This window comes from Lathyrus oleraceus, chromosome 5 (genome assembly GCF_024323335.1).
Source record: "Lathyrus oleraceus cultivar Zhongwan6 chromosome 5, CAAS_Psat_ZW6_1.0, whole genome shotgun sequence".
Taxonomy (NCBI): domain Eukaryota; kingdom Viridiplantae; phylum Streptophyta; class Magnoliopsida; order Fabales; family Fabaceae; genus Lathyrus; species Lathyrus oleraceus.
In genome coordinates this window covers 194,764,183-194,787,989 of record NC_066583.1, presented here as the reverse complement: position 1 = coordinate 194,787,989, position 23,807 = coordinate 194,764,183, and the positions used below count along the sequence as shown (strand labels likewise).

The window sequence follows — 23,807 nt, the reverse complement described above, 5'->3', positions numbered from 1 at the left end:
GGTGGATCACTCAGAGTATGGCAGGTGTATGTTGTCGGGATGTCACCTCCTTCGTAGGGCTTCAACCTCTGTCCATTGACGATGAACGGTTTACATGTCTGGTTCTTGATTTCAATAGCACCGGATCTCAGGATCTTAGATACTTCGAAAGGGCCAGTCCATCTCGAACGGAGTTTACCTGGAAAAAGTCGTAACCTAGAATCGAACAGGAGAACAGGATCGCCTATTTTGAAGTCTCTTCTTATGATTCTTTTGTCATGCCAAGCTTTTGTTCTTTCTTTGTATATGATGGCATTTTCGTAGGCAGATTGTCTGAGCTCTTCTAATTTGTGGATGTCAAGGATACGTTTCTCACCAGCTGTCGAGTAATCCAAATTCAAAGTTTTGATGGCCCAATAGGCCTTATGTTCCAATTCAAAAGGTAAGTGACATGATTTTCCATAGACCAGTTGATAAGGGGTTGTTCCTATAGGAGTTTTGAAAGCGGTTCTATAGGCCCATAATGCTTCTTGAAGTTTCTGTGACCAATCCTTTCTAGATATAGAGACAGTCTTCTCGAGGATTTGTTTTATCTCCCTATTAGATACTTCCACTTGTCCATTGGTCTGTGGGTGGTATGGTGTTGCTACTCTATGCTTAACTCCATACTTGCTTAAAAGTTTATCAAATATTCTCGATATGAAGTGCGATCCTCCATCGCTTATGACTAAACGGGGTGTTCCAAACCTGGGAAATATATAATTTTGAATAATTTGATGACTACTCTGGTGTCGTTTGTGGGTGCGGCGATAGCTTCAATCCATTTAGATACGTAGTCAACAGCTACTAAGATGTACTGATTTCCAAAAGATGGTGGGAACGGTCCCATAAAGTCTATACCCCATACGTCGAAGAGTTCTACTTCTTGGATATTTCTTAACGGCATTTCATTACGTCTTGAAATATTTCCTGTGCGTTGGCATCTATCACACTTGACAATGAAAGCATGGACATCACGCCACATAGTAGGCCAGAATAGGCCAGCTTGAAGAATCTTGGCGTAGGTCTTAGATGTGCTTGCATGTCCACCATAGGGTGCAGAGTGACAATGCTCAATTATATTATTTACCTCTTCTTCTGGAACACAACGGCGGAAAATGCCATCTTTACCTCTCTTGAAAAGAAATGGTTCGTCCCAATAGAAGTTTCTCACATCACTATAGAACTTCTTCTTCCGGTGGTAGTTTAGATCAGGGGGTATGATGTCAGCGGCTAGATAATTAACAAAGTCTGCATACCAAGGTACATCACTTATGGCTAAGGATTTTTGAAAATGCTCATGAGGGTCTGGGTTATCTTCTTCAATGGTTTCTAGTTGGGCTATCAGTCTATCATAGGCAAAATCGTCATTTATGGGAACTGGATCAGGTTTCAGGTATTCTAGCCTAGATAGGTGATCAGCTACCACATTATCAGTGCCTTTCTTATCACGGATATCCAAATCAAACTCTTGCAGTAATAGAATCCATCGAAGTAACCTAGGCTTGGCATCCTTTTTGCTTAGTAAGTAACGAATGGCAGCATGGTCGGTATAAACTATAATCTTGGCTCCTACTAGATAAGATCTAAATTTGTCTATTGCAAAAACTACAGCTAGGAGCTCTTTTTCGGTTGTTGCGTAATTGAGCTGTGCAGCGTCTAGGGTTCTACTGGCATAATAAATCACATGTAACTTCTTATCTTTTCTCTGACCTAGAACGGCTCCAACAGCGTAATCACTGGCGTCACACATTATCTCAAACGGTTCTGACCAATCAGGGGGTTTCATTATAGGTGCTGAAGTCAGAGCTTCCTTCAGAAGATTAAATGCTTCAGTACATTTTTCATCGAAGATAAATTCAGCATCTTTCATTAAAAGACCAGTTAAGGGCTTTGTTATTTTGGAGAAATCTTTGATGAAACGTCGGTAAAATCCGGCATGTCCAAGAAAACTTCTTATCTCCCTGATAGTCTTCGGCGGTTTTAGATTCTCTATGACTTCTATTTTTGCTTTATCTACCTCTATACCTTTTTCGGAAACTATATGTCCTAAAACAATCCCTTCGGTGACCATGAAATGACATTTTTCCCAATTTAGCACAAGGTTTACCTCCACACATCTCTCCAGGATTTTCTCAAGGTTGACAAGACAATTTTTGAAATCTGATCCACAAACTGAGAAATCGTCCATAAATACTTCCATAATTCCATCTAAATAATCAGCAAAGATAGACATCATGCAGCGTTGGAAAGTTGCAGGAGCATTACAAAGTCCAAAAGGCATTCTTCTATAGGCAAAAGTTCCAACTGGGCATGTAAAGGTAGTTTTTTTGATCTTCGGGGTGAATAGGTATTTGGAAGAATCCTGAATATCCATCTAAATAACAAAAGTAAGAGTGTCTGGCTAGGCGCTCCAACATTTGATCTATGAATGGTAATGGGAAATGGTCCTTCCTAGTTGCTTTATTTAATTTTCTATAATCTATGCACATACGCCAACCTCCATCGGTTCTTTTTGCTACAGGTTCGCCCTTCTCGTTTTGCACGACTGTGATGCCTCCCTTTTGGGTACTACATGCACGGGACTCACCCATTTACTGTCCGAGATCTGATATATTATACCTGCCTCTAGTAACTTAAGAACTTCAGTCTTAACTACCGCACTCATTATAGGATTTATTCTACGTTGGTGTTCTCTGGAAGGTTTTGAATCTTCTTCAAGCAAAATCCGATGCATGCATACGGATGGGCTTATTCCTTTTAGATCAGAGATCTTATATCCTAAGGCTGAGGGGTACCTACGTAAAACTTCTAATAATTGATCGGTTTCTTTTTGGTTTAAGGTAGCACTGACTATAACTGGACGATTCATATCTTCATCCAGAAATTCATATCTCAGGTTTTTAGGCAGTTCCTTAAGTTTTACGGTCGGTTTCATAGGGCAAGGCATAGGATCTGGGGTAAGAGATAAACATTCGTGAAGGTTATCATCAATGTAGGGTGTTTTATAATTGTCATCTTCCAAAATAAGGGTTGATGGCAATTTTATAGATTTATTTTCTTCTTCTTGTTCTAATTCCCTAATGCATTCTTCGATGATATCTAAGGCATAACAAGAATCTCCTATCACAGGTGCCATAAGAAATTTTGACAATATAAATTCTATCTTCTCTTCACCTACCTCAAAAGTTAGTTTTCCTTTTTAACATCTATTACGGCTCCAGCAGTCGATAAGAACGGTCTACCTAGGAGGATTGGTATGTCGTCATCTTCTTTAATGTCCATGACAACAAAATCAGTAGGTATAAACAACTGACCCACCCTAACAGGGACGTCTTCAAGTATGCCTATAGGGTATTTAACGGATCTATCGGCTAATTGAAGCGACATCTTAGTAGGTTGTAATTCTCCTAAGTTTAATCTCTCACAAACTGCTAAAGGCATTAAGCTCACACTAGCTCCTAAGTCTAGAAAAGCTTTTTCGATGACATGATTCCCTAAAATACAAGGAATGGAAAAATTTCCGGGATCTTTATCTTTCTTTGCTAACCTATCTTCGGAAATAGAATTACATTCCACGGGTTTCGGATCTTCAAGTCTACGTTTATTCGTAAGTATGTCTTTGAGAAACTTAGCATAAGAAGGTATTTGGGTGATGGCTTCTGTAAAGGGATTTCTACGTGAAGTTTTTCTATAACCTTAACGAATTTTTGATATTGATTATCGATTTGGGTTTTCTTTAATCTTTGAGGGTATGGTATTGGTGGTTTGTATGGCGGTGGTGGTACATAGGTTTTATTTTTAGGTTCTTCTCCTTTTTCTTGACTTTCCGGGGTTTCAGGCTTCTCTGGTTCCTTTTCCTCACTCCTCTCAGAAGTTTCAGGCTCACTTAATCTAGGGTTTAAAGGCTCCTTATAAGCGGTTCCACTTCGTAGAGTAATGGCATTAGCTTGCCCTTTCGGGTTTTGTTGAGGTTGTCCAGGGAACTGTCCTCCAGGGGTAGTCTGTGGGGCTTGGTTTAACGCTACCTGAGAGATCTGGGTTTCAAGCATCCTATTATGAGTAATGATTTGATCAACCTTGGTTCCTAACTGGGTAATTAGTTCGTTAACATGGACGCTTTGGTTCATGAACTCTTTGTTTTTCTGTTTTTGAGCAACGATGAAATCTTTTACAATTTCTTCAAAGCTCGGGTTTGGCGGTACAGGTTGCATAGGTTGATTTGTTCTAGGGGCTTGGTAACCTTGTTGTCTCGGAGGTGCGGTATTTTGAATAGGGTTATTATTTTTGTAGGAGAAGTTTGGGTGATTCCTCCATCCAGGGTTATATGTGTTAGAAAATGGGTTCCCTTGGGTATAGTTCACTTGCTCAGTGTTGGTTTTATTTAACAGATTGCATTCGGCGGATTGGTGTCCTTGCGTTCCACATATCTCACAATTCGGCGAAACTGCGGCTACAGTATTCGGAGTTGTACACATATGTTCGACTCTAAGGGCCAACGCGTCCATTTTAGCCTGCATCATGTCTATAGAGCTTAGCTCATGTATTCCTCCTTGGGCTTCCTTCTTTTCCACTGTCGCTCGTTCTACTCCCCATGATTGATGGTTTTGGGCCATATCCTCGATAAGGGCACTAGCTTCAGGGTAAGGTTTATTCATCAGTGCGCCACCAGCGGCAGCGTCGATGGTCATCTTAGTGTTATAATGAAGTCCATTATAGAAGGTTTGGATGATTAGCCAATTCTCTAAGCCATGGTGTGGGCATGCTCTTAATAGTTCTTTATATCTCTCCCAGGCTTCGAACAACGACTCTCCTTGGAGTTGGGTAAATCTAGTTATAAGGTTTCGAAGAAGAGCGGTCTTACTTGGGGGAAAATATCTAGCAAGAAAAACTTTCCTAAGGTCATCCCAAGTTGTTATTGAATTGGGTGGAAGGGAATCTAACCATGATAGAGCTTTATCTCTGAGGGAAAAGGGAAATAATCTTAAGCGTATCGCCTCAGGAGAAGCTCCATTGGTTTTAAAGGTGTCTGCTAACTGAAGAAAGTTTTTTAAATGTTGGTTTGGGTTATCAGTAGCGAGACCTGAGAATTGTCTCTGTTGCACTAATTGCAGCAGGGATGGTTTAAGTTCAAAATTATTGGCTGGGATAACGGGGTTTACTATACTGGAACTAGGTTCCTCGTTTGATGGTTGGGCGAAGTCCTTAAGAGGTCTTCGGTTTTGTTCTTCGGCCATAGCTATCCTATTCCTATGGAAAAATAAACGTGCGCGAGCGTAACGTTCAGGTTCAGCTAGAGGGTCTACTAAACTTCCGGCACTGCGAGTCTTTCGCATTGACCGGTGGGTAACAACCTTAGTCTAAACGGTATAACTACAGGGTAATGAAATTTGACGAAATTGGTCCCCGGCAACGGCGCCAAAAACTTGATGCGCGTTTTTCGCAAGTGTACGAATCACGTCAAAGTAATATAAAAGATTATCGAATCCACAGAGACCAAGTGTCAATCTATCAAACCTGTTGTTATGGTGTGTATCTAAGGCAACTATTTTTAAGGGTTTTAATAAGGGTGCAATGGTAAATAAAATTATAATTTTAAATAATAAATAAAGACAGGCTCGAATGTAATTCACGCAATCAATGATAATCCAGTACTTGTTAGTGGAACTACTTATGGGCAATGTTTTCTCCTTTGAAAAGAACTAATTTAACAGGAACTGTCGCTTTCGCGTATTCAGAACCGAGTTGTACTCTCTAATCAACCCCTCCTATTGTCACGGATAAAAAGGTGCGTACTGCGTTAGAGTAGTAAACCTATTTTTAAGAAATATAGTATCTTAACTAAGTTGAAAAGTATTTTAACCTGGACTTCTTAGCAAAAAGAGGTTCTTACGAACCAGAGTTTAAACTTCCTAACGCGTCCGAAAATCGTTTTAAAATCTCTTTTCTTTTTAATCTAAAATCTCCTAATAAACTAGACAAAGCGCTTTTGGCTGTTTTTGAAATAGTTAAAAACAATTACTTGAATTGAAAGATAAAATAGCCCTTAGGTGTTTCCACGAACAATTATACTGATTACTGGTTTAATTACGATCCTTACATTCTAACCTTTATAGAATTAGTTAGACATGATAAAGTAAATATTCTCTTTATAGTTTTTCATAAAAGTAATTTAAAGCGAGTGCAGGAAATAAACAACGTAAATGTGCGAGTGCAGGAAATAAACAACGTAAATGTGCGAGTGCAGGAAATAAACAACGTAAATGTGCGAGTGCAGGAAATAAACAACGTAAATGTGCGAGTGCAGGAAATAAACAACGTAAATGTGCGAGTGCAGGAAATAAACAACGTAAATGTGCGAGTGCAGGAAATAAATAAAAGTAAAATACGAACTTGAATTAAAATGGCGGCAGGATTAACTTCCTCCAGAGTGCTCCAAAACTCGAACCACAGACAGATTACAGACTCGATCACTCGATTGCAGAGGCACCCCGATGTGGAATGGCAACTGCTCTATAACTGATATATGCCTAGAGAATTCTAATTCTGGATGATGAAAAACGAAAATCTAAGGTCCTATTTATAGTAAAAACTGAAAGCATGAAATGACAGGGACGCCCCTCCACTAAAAAGTGGAGGTTACTGATTTTGGCCTTGTGGCGCCCGCCACAGGCCTATGGCGCCCGCCATGGTCCCTACAGGGGATGATGGAGTGGGGATCGTGGGTCTTGACGGTTGAGGAGTGGTCTTGAGACGTGGCCACGTCATGGCTAACCCCATGGCGCCCGCCACGGTGGGTGCCGTAAGTGCAAAACGCTGAATTTCTAGGTTTTCGCCCGTTTTCACTCCTTTTTCGCTCCTTTTCCCGATTCAAGCTCCGATTATTATAAAAACCTGAAAACATAAGAAAACAAAGAAATAACAAAGCAAAACAACAATAAAAGCTAAGAATGCATGCGAAATCGGAGTCAGAAATACGGTGAATTTTAGTGTGATCAACATCTTCGGAGATTCAACTCTAATGATCAATCAAGTGAACGGTGATTGGAATACTCTCCAGTCTAATCTGGTCCCCTACAGAGATTACACGAGAAGACTGTTGACTTTCTTCATAACATTAGGCTGTATCATATACCTCGTGATGAGAACCAGGTGGCAGATGCTCTTGCTACTCTATCATCCATGATCAAGGTGATTCGGTGGAACTATGTGTAACACCTCAAAATTTGCCCTCCTCTCTTGGGACTAGCTTAACATATTGCATAACATTTTTAGGTCATTAGGCATTGCATCTTGCATATCATGTGGTTACATTGTGCAAGTCATCCTCATAGGTCTTGGTCAGAAGATAAGAGGTGGAGATGCAAGCCTATGGTTTCATTGGATTGATCATTAGCCATCTGAGGATTGGGCTACAAATTAGGGTTTTATGATTCTCAAGGAGATTGGTCTTTATCTTGGTTAGAGTGATACATCATCATCATCATGGTTTTGTTATCATCCAGAAGATTCAAGAGATTGATCAGGTACCTTGAGATTAGGGTTTTGACCACTGGTCAACCCTAATCAGTTGCATTGGGCCAATCAGGGCATGGCAAGGAGATGGGGTCTACAATGGATATGGGGATCATCATGTGATTATATTGAGCTTATGGAAGCTAGGGGTTCATCATTGAGCCATTTCATCAGGAGTTTGGGGCTCAACTTGATCAGTGCACAGCCAAATTCATCTATCAGTTGAAAAAGTCAACTGTGGTCAATTGTACTTGATTTTATGGATTTGGAGGTGGGAGAGAGTTGGATACACTTCATTCATGTTGAAACAAGTTTCATTTGACATTTCAATCATCAAGAATGAAGAAAATAAAATCAGGAGAAAAGTTGCCAAAAGTAGAAAGTGACTTGTAATGAAAGTTTCCAAAAATGGAAAGTTTTTCACCACAAAATTACATGTCCAAAAATGCTTCAAATGAAATTTTGTTCAACATGAAAGTTGTATATTTTGCTCTCACCTTTCCAAAAAGTCCAAGAACTTGAAATTCTCATGTGTGGTTGGCAAGTTATGGTCCATTCATTTTCCAAAAACGCCTAAAATCAAAGTGGCATAACTTTCACATGGAATGGCCAATTTGGGTGATCTTTCTTTGAGCAAACCCCATTTCACATGTACTTTCATGATGCATAATCAAAATTCATCAAAAATGCTCAAGGCAAAAAGTCATTTTTCAAGTGTTCAAATTGGAAATTGGTGGGAAAATAGGTGAAATCTCAAAATACATGGTTTTTGAATGCAAGACCAATTCTAACACACTCATATGCCAAATAGAACTTGTTTGAGCTGTCATTTGCTGTCATAGTGCATAATTTGGAAAGGTCATTTTTGGACTTTCACTCAAAAGCTCATTAGTGCATTTTCACTAATCAAACCAATTTTGCTAATTTGGATTAAGGGATGGATTAACATTGGTATAAAGCCTTAAGTGTAACAGAAAATGCTAACCATAATCACATTCTCCAAGATTGCAACAAAATTTTTCATCAAAACCACAAATTCTCTCCAAAACTTCATCACTTTTTTTTCACATTTCTTCATCAATTCTTCATCAATTGTGTTGATTCTTCTTGGATCCATGCTCCACAAGACTCATTGAGGAACTGTTTTGAGGAATTCGTGGCCAAAGCTTCCAGAATTGGGACTGTCACAAGCAAGCACAACAATGGCAAATTGATGGTTCTTGCACATGGAACTGTTTTAAGCTAAGCTACTTGCTTCATTCAACTTCCTTATCCATAATCATCATCTGTTTTTGGCTTTTGCACGAGGAAACTCAAAGATTCATCACTGCTTCATCATAAGGTGATTTTTTCGAATTCCTCTATTGTGTGAATCATGATATGCGTTTTGTAGAGCTTTCAACATAGATTAACATGATGCTCATAGTTTTTGATTTGGTTGAGAATCATGAGAGAAATCTGGCTTTGAACTTTTGATATGCAAACTTTTCTCGTTCGATTTGCTTTGTGTGTTGAGAATTAGGTCAAGTAAATTATATATTCATGATGTACATGTTGATACGGTTCTAACGGTATATGGATTGTTGCGTTTGGTGAGAAAAAGTTCTTGCCAATTTTCTGGAATTTTCTGGTTGTTCATAGTGAAGAACACGTTTGAATGTGTGTTTGATCTTCAATTTCCCTTGCCTTGTTCAAATTCGTGTTTACCGCCAGTATGAGCCATTCATAGCGCGCCATGACATCTAACTGATACTACGTCGTTTTGCGCTTGTGCTTTAATATTACAACAATGCCACTGGTTCATTAATTCTTAATATTATTTCATTTTTCTTTTTGCAATCCATTTTCATTTGATTACATGATCTTGTAAAAATCATATCTGATTCATTTTTTATCCAAATTGAGTGAGGTTTTTTTCCATGATGCTCCTTGTAATGTGTAGAATTTAATCATGATTTTTGTGATTTTTGTGCACGTGTGGAAAATTAAAATGCCTAGGGTTTGCTTGGTAGTGTCACATTTGCACATGCTTTGCCATATCATTCATAAAATGATGATGCTTTCAAAGAAATGGATGAAATTTTTTGTGCATATTCTGGACACTTTGATGGTGGTTTTGATGTGTGGTTTGCACTTTTTGGATACCTGGTTGTTGAGATATGAATTTTTGAATAGAGGTGTGACAATTTGTGTCACACCAAGCTTGATGAATTTCATGATTTTATTTGCCTTGCTTAGGGATGTTGAATTGAGCCAATTGTTTGCATGAATGAGAATATATATGTTGAGATCACATGAGAATATTTCTGGAATTTTTGCTTGCATCTCCTAATTGATTGGAATTTTCTCTTCTGTTGGCTCATTTTATGACATTTTGTGATACATGATTGTATTTTGCTTGTGAAATTCTCATGATTAATTGGATGAATGTGAAATTTGGTGGAGTGATTCTAGACACATTTTAGGTCATTGAGGTTTTGATCCTATTCATTTATCATGTATTGTCACTGTTTTATGATTTTTGGAAGTTGATGTTTGTTTGGATACCATGTGTTGGCTTGCTTGAACTTGTCTGAACTTTATGAATTTAATTTCCATACTTCCATTGATCCAAATGAGCTGAAAATTGATATGCTATTCATTGAATGTGTCCTGTTTAGGTTGGAATTTTTGTGGAATTAATTGAATTATTTTGGTATGCTTTTGATTGAGATCTTTCTGTTTGGTCATTTGGAGTTGCAAATTGCATGTTTGATGCTATTTTGTGCATAAAATGATAATGGTGAATGATATGAGCATGGGACCAATTGCATTTGCTTTTGATTTGTTTGAATGTGATTTTGGATAATTTTCACTTGCTGTTTTGATTTTTTCATCCCCTTTGGACCCTAGGCTTGGCCTAGTGGTCTAGTTTCTCATGTTTGGTTTGGATTTTCAGGTTGAGATGCAAAAGCCTTAAGGAGAAAATTGCAAGTTGATTGAATTGACTTGTGAATTGTTTATGACTAACATTGGCTTTGTTTTGTAGGGTTTGATGCTTGAGTTTGAGCTCATGGCTTGCACTTATGTGCATTAACTTGTGTTGACTGTACAAATTGACTGTTTGACTTTTGCTGTTTACTGTTGGTTTGTCTGAGCACTGATGATACTTGATTGATTTCAGGTACATTTAGTTGCTTACAGTTCCTTGAGAAATTGCTTGCTGTTGCTTGGTTTTTAAACCAATTGAGGTAGAATTTCTATTCTCCATGTAGTCTGGAAGACCTGGCCTGTTACTTGGCCAGGCACCTGTCTGAAGTCCTCCTTAAGAGGCGATGTTTGTGCTTGTTTACTTTTTGTGCCAAGCAGGTAAAGACCTTGATTAAGGCAATTGGTGGATCAAAGAGATATGCAATCTATCTCCCACTATTCTGTTGAGTCGTTCCTCTGCTCACACAACTGGTGTTGATGCATTGGGACATTAACCCAAGATCTTGTGTTGTTGCACAGTCGAGTCAGAGTCTTGAGCGTAGAAGGGTTCCTCCATTCTGGACCCACGCTCCTTTGTCTGAAGCTCTCCCTGGCCAGGGATAAGAGCTGTGAAGTCTAATCTTCACTCACCTTTCATCTGCTTCACCCTGACTCTCAATGTCAGGGTTAAGAGCGAACACTACCCTGTACAGATGACTTGCCTCGGCAATCCACCCTTGTTTGAGCCTCACTTGACTGGATATAGTGTGTGCTATGTGAATGTTTGCTTTATTTTGATTGATGCTTGCATGCTTGTTTTTCCTGGTTAGGATTAGCTTGCTGTTGTGCAAGTAGGATAGAAACCGCAACATAGGGCAATGATGCATGATAACACTAGGCTCGAGTACAGCTCCCTAGTAGTGTGTCTCCCTTTGTATCTGGTTGGAATTTCTTTCCCGTTCAGGGGAACTACGTCGCCCTGATCCTCATACCAGATGAGGTACGTAGGCAGGAGACCGTGCGAGGTCTCTCCGGGCACTTTTTTTTCTTTTTGTGTGTGTTTCTTGTTAACCCTGTTGTGTGTCAGGATATGGATGTAAGCCCAGCGATTGGCTGTCTGTATCCTGATTGTTTGTTTGGTTCGGAAGCCGATGTAAGTCCAGCGATTGGCATTTGGGTTCCAAGTTTGCCCGTGTTTGTGTGTGTCTTGTTTGGCGTGCGTGAGCCGAACTACGGCAACTCTGATTCTCGTTCCAGACGAGATACGTAGGCATAGGACGCGATGTCCTAGCGAGCCCTCTTTTCCTTTCCCCCACCTGTGTTATCTTCGGTGTGTGTGTGTGATGTTTGTTTAGCAACCTTTTCTTTCTTTTAGAGCGTGGATCCCGTCGAGTACGACGGACGTGAGGGGTGCTAATACCTTCCCCTTGCGTAACCGACTCCCGTACCCTTTCTCTTTGGTCGCGAGACCATGCTTTTCCAGGTTTACTTCGAGCGTTTCCTTTCCCTCTTTTGGGATAAATAACGCACGGTGGCGGCTCTGTGTTGTTTTTGTTTCAGCCCGCCGGTTATTTTTCGCGGATGCGACACTATGCTCCCAAGATTGATGTTATGCGCCTTGATAGGGCAGCGTATGTGTTTACTGCTGAACTGGTAGTTGATGACAAGCCCTGGTACCACGACATCAAGTGCTTTCTGAAGAATCGAGAGTACCCTGCAGGGGCATCCAACAATGATAGAAAGACTTTGAGAAGATTGGTAGGTTGTTTCTTCTTGAACAAAAACGATGTGTTGTATAAGAGGAACTTCGACATGGTTTTACTCAGATGCGTGGATAGACACGAAGCGGACATGTTAATGCAAGAAGTTCATGAAGGCTCCTTCGGTACTCATGCCGACGGACATGCAATGGCTAAGAAATTGTTGAGAGCAGGTTATTACTGGATGACCATGGAATCTTATTGTTTCAAATATGCTCGGAAGTGTCATAAATGCCAGATTTATGCTGATAAGGTGCACGTGCCGCCAAATCCTCTGAATGTGATGTCTTCGCCGTGGCCATTTGCTATGTGGGGCATTGATATGATTGGAAATATTGAGACGATTTCTTCCAATGGGCATCGTTTCATCCTTGTTGCCATCGACTATTTCACCAAGTGGGTCGAAGCAGCGTCATTTACGAAGGTCACCAGACATGCGGTTACCCGATTCATTAAGAAAGAAATCATTTGTCGTTATGGGATTCCCGAAAGAATCATTACTGATAATGGTTCTAACCTCAATAACAAAATGATGAAGGAGTTATGCAAGAACTTCAACATTCAACATCACAACTTTTCCCCTTATCTTCCTAAGATGAACGGTGTTGTTGAGGCAGCAAATAAGAACATAAAGAAGATTGTGCAGAAAATGGTCGTTATGTACAGAGATTGGCATGAGATGCTACCCTTCGCCTTGCATGGGTACCGTACTTCAGTACGTACATCGACTGGGGCAACCCCTTATTCCCTTGTGTATGGTATGGAAGCAGCCCTACCTGTTGAAGTGGAGATTCCTTCTCTAAGAGTCATGTTGGATGTCAAGTTAGACGAAGCTGAATGGATTCAGACAAGGTTCAATGAGTTGAGTCTTATCGAAGAGAAGCGAATGGCAGCCATTTGTCATGGGCAGTTGTATCAGAGTCGGATGAAGAGAGCCTTTGATCAGAAAGTGCGTCCTCGATGCTTCCAAGTCGAAGATTTGGTGTTGAAAAGGATCCTTCCTCCTCAGACACATCACAGGGGCAAGTGGACTCCTAACTATGATGGACCGTATATTGTCACCAAGGTTTTTGATGGTGGAGCCTTCATGCTTGCAACTATGGATGGTGAAAACTTCACTTCCCCTGTGAACTCAGACGCAGTTAAAAAATACTTCGCATAAAATAGACCCGCTGGATGATAAAAAGAATAGTCCAGGCAAAAAAATGGGCATCCCGGCGAACCAAGAAAATGAAAAAGGTTCGGGCAAAAGTTAGGGATTAAAAAATGAAAATATTGTACACCCGGTAAGTTGAAAACCTGAAAGGGTAACTTAGGCAAAAATGGGCATCCCGGTGGATTGAAAACCCGAAAGGGCGATCCAGGCAAAAGTTAGGGATTAAGCGAATGGTTGTGTTCTGAGTAGTTCTGAATATCATCTCGTGTCGATAACCGGAAACTTCCGAAGGATAGGAAACAGTCCAATCACCTTTTTCGGAAAGCTGATCATCTGGAGGATCTTGAAGACGAGCGAATCATAGCAGAATTGGAACCCGATAGAAATCCATTTCAGATTGCCATTAGATTAATTTCTGTTTTTATCTGTTGTGCAATTACCTCTTTCCAGGGATTGCTTCCTGATGTAAATACTTATTCAGAGGCCACTCAATCAATAAAATCATGTTATTCAATACATCTCTGTGTTCATTTTCATTTTACTATTTTGTTTGCAAAAATGACGTTCGAATTTTTGATAAACATTGCATCATGAAACATAAGAGCTTTACAGATACGTGCTTAATAAACATTGAAAATCGCTGTAAATTTTAAGTGCTTTGGATCGTCTATTCAAAACAGGTACACTCGGGGCATTTCCTTAAGGTCCCCATCAAATGATCGCGGATGTTTTTCCTCAACAGTTGGAATTTGGTATCTTATCCCTACAGAGCTGGTCCGAGCGTTGGATTCTTCAATACCCAGCAGGCTCTCACTGCTGTACTTCCCCAAGCATGTGTTTCAGATTATACATTCACCAGTAGAGTCGACAATGTCAGACTGTATATCCCCAGCGGAGTTGACAGTGTCAGACTGTATATCCCCAGCGGAGTTGACAGTGCCAGACTGTATCTTCCCAGCAGAAGCGGCTGCTCCTGAGAGTTCGATGCCAGATCGATGATCTCGACGCTAGACCCATGGTCTCTTTCCTTGAAGCAGAATCTCGGTACCGTATCGGTGTTTGCTTCCCCTACTGAGTCGTCTCTCTCGCAAATTATGGTTGCCAGAACCACTGTCGCTTTCCTCAGCAGCTAGTTTTCAGTGCCATTCTCTCCCCAGTCAGAGCCTCGGTATTTTGTTATTTGCCAGAACACCGTGTGGCGGGTCATTTCCCCATAGAGTTCTTTGTGCTGTGCATCTCCAACAGCCTTGCCAGGGTCCAGAAGATGGTGATCATTTCCCCAGCAGAATTCCTTGCCTCAGCTTGGCGTTCTCTCTAATCAAGCATTTCGAATCCCTGCATGTAGAATCATATTGCATTGCATCCTCCCAAATTGCGTAGCATTTCCATTTTTATGGAGCATTACGCCATTGAAATATTAAAACATACGCATGTAAAGCATAAGGCATTCTCGGTATCCCAAGTGATAAGCCAGAAGTTGTTTCCAGTACTCAGACTGAAGATTGTTCATGACTTATCTTTATTATTCCCAGCAGGGGTCGTTGGCCCACGCGCCGCCTCAATTATCATTTTCCATATTTCTGCCGATACTGACAGGCATGAAGAAGTTTCCGGTATTCAGACCGAAGTGGCATTCAGGCTAGTTTTCCGATGTTCAAATCGAAGAAGTTTCCGACGTTCAAGTCGACGCAACTTGTGGCATTCAGGCCAAGTTTCCGGTATTCAGACCGAAGTGGCATTCAGGCCAGTTTTCCGATGTTCAGATCGAAGAAGTTTCCGACATTTAGGTCGATGCAACTTGTGGCATTCAGGCCAAGTTTCCGGTATTCAGACCGAAGTGGCATTCAGGCCAGTTTTCCGATGTTCAAATCGAAGAAGTTTCCGACATTCAGGTCGATGCAACTTGTGGCATTCAGGTCAGTTTTCCGGTATTCACACCAAAGTGGAATTCAGGCCAGTTTCCCGGTGTTCAGACCGATGTTTGATAATCAAGTATCGTCTGATGCTCAGATCGAAGTCATTTCTAATATTCAGATTGATGAGCGGCACTCAGGCCATGGTTATTTCTGTATTACCATTTATTTTGGTATTCAGGATAACATTCCTTGTTTTGGTGTTCAGACCGACTCTCACCGTACCAGACGGATTCTTTTTCAAGACCACCTCTTGGCCGATTCTGACAGGCATTGCTACTTCATTTTTCCACTTTAGTGTAAATTTTCGGGCTTTTATCGTATTCAATCACTTGATACCTCGAAAGTGCGAAAGCCATTGCTATCTTCCTTTCGGGTTTCCAGTTGATTGAATAGGGGTAGCTGTAATACCCTAAAATTTACCCTTCATTTTTCCTGGAAGCATGGGATTATGTTTTACACTTCATTAGCATCATATTAGGTCATACTCATTGCATACTGCATTAGTGACATGGAGATCAGGTTTTGATCGATCACTCCTTAACAGAAGGAGCCCACACAAAGCAAGATTGAGAATTGGACTTCATTTTCTAAGTATACAAGTCTCAAGGGTCTCAGGGGGGGTCCAAGTATCTTATTATGGTCATCAGTTCATCAGTGAAGGATCCAGAGCTATTAGAGTGTTCATCTGGATTTAATCAGAAATTATGGTTTCATGGCTACTTGCAACAGGAAATGTTTGGTTGGAAGTAGAGGGGGCTCATCCATGTCATGATTAGAAAGGCATCTTGGCCTAGGAAGACTCATAATTATCTCAGAAAGGTCCATTGGCAAGCAGTGCAATCAGTTCCTGATCATTTTGCCCTAAAACTAGGGTTTGGTATAAAATCAGTTTATTTCTGATTCTTTGGGTGAAACTCTTTTCCATGGCCCTCCATATGTCCACAAGGGTCTACATACAAAAAATCAGCTCTTTATTTGAGCTTGAAGTGCTTCAATTGATCAATGGAATCGGGAATCAGATAGTTTGGGGAAAGTCAACTGTGGGGCCAGAAAAGTCAACTCCTGACATTTTGAGAGTGGAATCTTAAAATCCATGCCTAGGGGATCCTACATGTGAAATTTGATCAAGTTTGGATCATGGATTCATCATTTAATCAGGAATTGGAAAAGTTACTTAATTTGGAAATGGTTGACTTTCTATTTAGGGCAAGTTTTCATGATCGTTGCACTCACTTTAAGCCCATTTTGCATCAAGATAAAAGATCCATTTGAAAATTCCTCCAACATGAAAGTTGTTCCTCTTATTCCAAGCTTTCTAGAGATATAAAGTTTTCTCCATTTGGATTAGAATTGAGAAAGTTATGCTTAGTCAAAGTGAGACATTTTTTTAGGACACTTAGAAAAAATTCTAAGTCCAAAATCTTCAAAATTTGTCAAGACTTCTTGGCCAGTTTTCTTGCACTTCAAGGAATTATTTGAAAATACTTTCTTCACAACAATTGTACCTTACCATGTCCTCTTTCACATCCTTTTAGAATCATCTCATTTGGATCCATGGTTTGAGAGATACATTCATTTAAAGTGGGCACCATGACTTGATTTTCTAGGCAGATTTTGTGTCTGGCTAGCCCAATCAGATTTTCTAAGCATGCTGCACAAACCAGTCACGTTTTTTTACCTATTTTGGCCATGCATTGGACATCCATTCACTTAAGTTTGGCCCAAAATAACAATATTTTACACCTCACTTCACACTTTTATTCTTATGGATAAATCACTTATTAAAAAGCCCATGAGAACACCTAATCCACCCTATTTAAGAAGCTGAAACCCTAACCCTAAAGGAGCATTGGAATTTCATGGCAAGGAGGAAAAGATTCATCACATATCAGATTCCATTCCACTTCTATTTTCCATTAGGTAATCATCTCTTCCATGGCCATATTTTGATATATCTACACTTGCTTACCATGTTCATCACCATTAATCCTTCCATTTTCATATTTCTTTTTCTTATTTAAAATATTTTCTTCGTCCATAAAATTACCCAAAAATATTTTTCACTTTTATTAACGTTTTACTTAATTTTATATAATTTTTATTTTCGTATTTTTTCAATATTAATATTTTATTTTAATTATTTATTCTAAATGGTACATTTTAACATACTTTTTTTTATTGATTTTATTTTTAAGACTTGTTAGCATTTGATTTTTGGGATGAAGGTTGACCACTGTCTCATGGTCAACCTGACCTTTTCTTGAAATTTTATTTCACATTTTCAATTTAATTTGGATTTATTTTTGACCTAGTTTGGTTGGTTGACTTTTAATTTGACTTCTGTTTTATTTTAATTAATTCACGTGTCAATTTTCATTATTTTTAAAATATTTTTGGGGGATGATGATGACCTGACCCCACCTTATTTAGTTTAATTTTTCATAATTTTCTTGATTAATTTACTATTTATTCTTGATTTATTTCTAACCTAGTCTTATTAATTGACTTTTGGTTTGACCTATGTTTTGTTTTAATTAATTCACATGCGAATTTTCATTATTTTTAAAATCTTTTTGGGGGATGATGATGTCCTGACCCCACCTTATTTAGTTTAACTTTTCATAATTTTCTTGATTAATTTGATATTTATTTGTTATTTTTTAAGTTGACTTGAATTTTCAGTTGACTTCTTTATGATCGATGTTTGACTTAGGGATTGCTTATGGCAATTGAAGAGATCTTTTGATCCTCCCTCGTTCGTCTCATATTCCATGTATTAGAGACCTTTTACCTTTATTTTATTTGGTCCTTACCTCATTTCCTGATTAAATTATTCAGTGGACCCTTCGTGTGCATATTTTCATCTGTTTGATTCATCTGTTATCTTTTATACTTGTTTCTCTCATTCATGCTTTCTATTGCTTGATTATTTAACATGTTCATACTCCCATGCATTGTTTAAATGCTCCATTATTTGATTCTTTGGTTTGATTATATATTGTTTATTTATCCGATCTGATTGATAACTGTTGCTTACTTGTATGATGTATGAGGCATATATTCTTATTGTTTGTTTGCCATGAACAATCCCCATTCATGACAAATGTACCCCTCTCCCATAAAGTGTATAATATTTATTTCTTTATTTCTTTAGTCACCTATTAATACAAGAATAAAAACGAACATCCGATAACCATTTCAAAATAAGATCAAAAGCTCGATCCAACGTCAAGTAATCATTTTCAAAACTTAACAGAACCAGCACACATTCATCCATCCTCTTGTAAGTCGATTGCCTCAGGCATCGCCATCTACCTGTAAGTCGATTGCCTCCACCATCGCCATCTACCCTTATCCGTAACTCCTCTTCGCGCTCCATCCGTCGACTCTTGTTCCGTTTAGGCAGCACCCATTAGGTAGAACCCTTTGTATGATAACATAGGTAGAATTCCCTTATTCTTTTCATGCTAACATTAGGTAGATGTTCCCCTTTGTAAATCCTAACACATAGGTCCATATTGCATGACAACTCTAGAGCAGAGCTTCCCCACTTTTAGACCTTCCGTGCATCTCCGATCTTGTGGCATGTCAGTCTGTTCTATTGCAAAGAGGTAACGGCCTAAGACTTGATTCAGCGAGCTGCGACACCTACTGCTAGGACGTGAGCACATTGCCCATTTTCCTTTGACACAGCTGGTGTCCCCTTTTGTAAGTCCATGTTCAGATGGCAATCCTTAACCCCTAGTTTAGTCGAACTATGATAACTCTGATTCTCATGTTCAGATGAGATACGTAGGCACGAGATCCGATGTCTTGCCGAGTTTGACTGACGACTAACAACTAATCCTTGTTTGCTTTCGCCCTTGCTGCGATTCTTTTCTCTCGCCCTCGTTGCGATCGAGACCTTCCCTTTTTCTTTCCCTAGTTGCAATCGAGACCCTTGTTCCTGTAGTTAGCCGAACTACGTTTTGCTCTGATTCTCATTCCAGATGAGATACGTAGGCATAAGAGGCGACGTCTTACCGAGAACACTTCTCTTTAACCCATAGGTAGCCGAGCTACGAAGACTCTGATTCTCATACTCAGATGAGATACGTAGGCAGTGGGTGCGACATCCTTGCAAGTCATTTTCTTTTAACCTTCCTTTTAATAAATAGTACTTTAGATATACCTACATCCTTTAGACTAGAACAACACTTATGAAAAGGGCTCCCTAGGAGTACCTAGGATGTTTTGGGTGCTTAAAACCTTCCCATTGCATAACCAACCCCCTTACCCAGATCTCTGACATTTTTACTAGTTTTTTATTCGATAAAACTTGTAGGTTTTTGTTCGCTTTCTAACCATTCCTTTGGATAAATAAAAGTGCGGTAGCGACTCGACTTGTATGGTTTACCTTGGATTTAGTCAATATCTCTAATTGTAACGAATACCCCGCTACATATGGCAATTAACTGCATTATGCTAATCTTCCGTCATTTTGAAGGCTTTGTTTGAGCACAAGGGCTGACATCAGTTCATCTTCAGTAGCGGTCAGGAGCACAGTGGATATCAAGAGTTGGTAGAAGGATTAAGGATCATTTGTATTCAATGTACCATTTTTCCATGTAAATTACCATTTTCAACTTTGTAAAAATCTATGGAGTCTTGTCATTTACAGACTACCATCACATTAAATAAAGTTGAGCCTTTATCCAAATTGTTTCTACTCTTATTTACTTTATCCAATAGTTTTAAATTTTATTATGATCATTTTGAAATTAAATATTTTAAAATCAAGTTTTCTTTAATATAAAAGCAAGATTTTTTCCAAAGCAAGTAAAAGGAATATCAACAGCATTTCAAGGAATAACAAGTCCTTAAGTGTGAAGCATCAGAGGATTCCCAAGAAGTTGACTCTTCGGGTATCCCTAGACATAATGTTGATTCAGTTCCTCGGTGGAGTGTTTGACCCTCAACGGAATTTCTTTGTCCCCAGCTGATTTAGTTGATTCAGATACCCTGCGGCGTGTTGTTTTCCAAAATAGAGTTTTTGCCTTCCCTAGTGAAGTTTGTGTTTCCTCAGCAAAAAGGATCCTCAGCAGAGATGGGTGATCTTACCCAGTGGATCGCTTTGGTGTCCCCACTCATCGCCATTCAATTTGCTCCCAGTCGAAGTTTCCTCCTGGTTTCTGAGCAGCTTTTGTTGATTATTTCTCTATAGGGTTGTCTCCCATTTTCATGGTGATGACCTAAAATTCCCCACAGATTGGATGATCTATCCTCAGCAGATATCCTCCTTCCCCAGTTAGGTTTGAGCCTTTGGGATGTTGATCTCTCCGTTCTCCAGCAGTTGTCTCCATATTTTGTGGATTGACTGAGGATTGTACCGGTGGTTCAAATTCTTTGCGACACCTTTGTATCCTTCGTGATCGTTTTGTCAGCATAACCATCATATATACATATACATTCATATAATTTCATAATTTGCATATCTCGCATGTCCATATTTTATTTGTTTGAGATTCTTATTCTCTGTTATGGCGGTATTTTAACCCCATACCAAATCTGGTGTCTGTCCTCCTTCAATTGTATAGTGTCAGCCCCTTAAGCAGAAAGACTTTAACCTTTCTCCGTTTCCCCACTGAGTTTGTTTCCTCGTGGATGGTTGTTATTTCAGTTTCCTCTCCAGTAGATTTTCTGGATGGAATTACTCCCCTTGAGTTATGTCCTCATTGGGTTGAGTCTTGATTGATTGTTTCTTTCTAGCTCTTACCTAGATAGATGCATTGGTCCCCTAAGAGTCTATTACCCAGTAACTGGTAATATTCTTCTTAGTTTGCAGTTTGTTATTTCTTGCCCAATACCCGACAAAAGTACCCCTTTTTCTCCTCAGTAGAGTCCCCAGGAAGTATATCCTTGATATGTTCATCCTGACCGGTGACGAATATCTTTCTTTTCCCTGCCTGAGTTTATCCTTGATATGTTCACTTTAACCAGTGACGGATATTCTCATTTATGGTATTCTACCTAGTAAAAAGGTAGTTGTAATCCCTATTTTGTTCCTCAGAGAGTTAATCCTTGATATGTTCATCTTAACAGATCACAGGTTTTCTTCTCCTTGTGGTTTTCTATCCAGTAACCGGTAGTTGTAAATCCCACTTTATCCCTTTTTCAGAGTCTATCCTTGATATGTTCATCCTAACCGGTGATAGATTTTCTCTTTGATTGGTTTTTTACCCAGTAGCCGATAGTCGTAAATCCTATTTTTCTCCCTTCGCAGAGTCTATCCTTGATATGTTCATCTTAACCGGTGACGGATTTTCTCTTTGACGGTTTTCTATCCAGCATTCAATAGATGTAATTCCTAATTTTTGTTCATTTGGTTTATCCTTGATATGTTTATCTTAAACGGTGATGGATTTTCTCTTTGATGGTTTTCTATCCAGCATTCGATAGATGTAATTCCTACTTTTTATTAAGTTGGTTTATCCTTGATATGTTCATCCTAACCGATGACGGGTATCCTCCTTGACATTTCCAGGCAAGTTTATCCTTGATATGTTCATCTTAACCGGTGACGGATTTTCTTCCCTGTAGATTTTATCCTTGATATGTTCATCCTAACCGATGACAGATACTCTCACCTTTGGTCTTCTGCCCAGTAACTGGTAGTTGTAAATCCTATTTTCTGCAGTTTTCCCTAACAAGGTTATTCTTACCCAGTAACCGACAATGAATACTCCCTCCCGGCGTTTCCTCAGCGAGTCATCCTTGATATGTTCATCCTAACCGATGACGGATGTTCTCTCTGTCATATCTTTATTATCTCCTTACCCAGTAACAGGTAGTAGATAATAGATTTATGCTCCTCCTGTGTTGAAGTTTATCTTCCCCAGTTGAGTTGAGTGCGCATTTCCTTAGTGAAATCGCTTCCCCTGCATGATTCAAGTATTTCAGTTTTATCCTGACTTATTAGTATCCCCTGCAGATGATTTGTTTCCCCGACTGAGTCTTTCCATTTTATATGGAATACCTCTAGTCCCCCAGTAGTTTTAAGTCGTAGCCTGGCCTACGCATAACTCCTTTTCCCACAGAGCCTATGTCTCCCCAGTGAGTTTTCCTTAAGGAATACATTGTGCTCCTGCGAATTTCCGATCTCTCTGATCTCTTTTTCCTTTGTGGCAATATCCCCCCCACAAATAATTTACTTTTGCATTCATATCATATGCATCATGAGGTCTCTTAGGGACCAAAATTTGTTTCTATATGTTGTTATTTAAGCCCATTCTACTGATTCGACATGAAGATTTTAACCTTCGCCTCCTCAATTAGAATGTCCATAAATAGGGGCAGCTGTAAGACCCCTATTTTGACCCTAAGATCCCTCATGAAATTCCATCATAAGCATTAGCATTGGGATCATATCTTGGCATCCGCCTTACCCCTCTTTAATTGGGTTTGTTTTGGGAGAGATCACCAAGAACTTTGTGATTATATCATACTTGTATTTTATTATTTCACTAACCAAAATACCAAAAATATGTCTTTGCATTTGTCTAACTCTTTTGTAGGAAGGGCGTGATTCCATTGATTCATCAAGTTCACATCTAGGGTTTGAGACCCTCATGAACAAAGAGCACAACCAATAATTGATCTAGTAATGGTTATGAACATCACATATGAGTCCCAATGTTCTCTACATGTTATTTTGATCAAGTTTTCTTCAAGAGTTTGAGGGTGGTTTGCCTTGGAAACCCTAGTTTGACTCGGTATCTTGAGTAACTTCTCCAACAAGCTATCTCACCAATTGATCAAATTTCTCAAGGGAAACTTCAAATTTAATCATCTTAAGCATATATGATCTACCATGAGCCAAGAAAGTCAAGAGAATTGGAAGTTAGCAAGTTGGTCGATGGTGGTTGGCCAGATGAATTCATCTTATCAAAACTGGGTCTCCCTAGACCCTATCTCCTATAATATTTACCATATTAAAATGATTCCAAGATAAAACTTACTCTAAATGACATTCCAAACAACTTTAATGTTGAGACCTAGAGCTAGTTTTGCTTGGAAAATCATTTTCTATGTTGAAACATTATAAGTCATTTTGTCTAAACCCTAATTTGAAAGTCAACTTCCCAAGGTCATAACTTGCTCAATTTTTATGATATGAAATATTTACAAGTTGCAAAATCAAATTAAATATGTCTACTTTAACTTTTATGTTTGGAGTGGGAGCTAATTCAACTTTTTTGAACATGTGATATGAGGTTACATTATAGGTCACTTTTGACCTATACCATTGATCAAGTGATTTTTCCAAACTTCAAAAATGCATAACTCTATCATTTTAAATCCAAATGAAATGAAATTGGTGACCATTTTGATGTTATTTGAGATATATACAACTTTGATAAATATACTTTTCTCATTTCAAGCTCATATAAAAAGTTAAGCAAGGTGGAATATTGAGACATATGGCTTGACACTTAGAAATTTTTTGATATGTCA

At 39.1% G+C, this 23,807-nt stretch overlaps 1 non-coding gene and 1 pseudogene across 1 annotated transcript; both read left to right on the top strand.

Annotated features, from left to right (window-relative positions):
- LOC127079652 (wall-associated receptor kinase 2-like) overlaps window positions 1-23,807 on the top strand; it is a 98,811-nt pseudogene that overhangs the window by 64,329 nt on the left and 10,675 nt on the right.
- Window positions 4,765-4,871, top strand: LOC127089722 (small nucleolar RNA R71). Its single transcript, XR_007791279.1, has one exon. It is a non-coding gene; the product is annotated as a small nucleolar RNA R71 (small nucleolar RNA).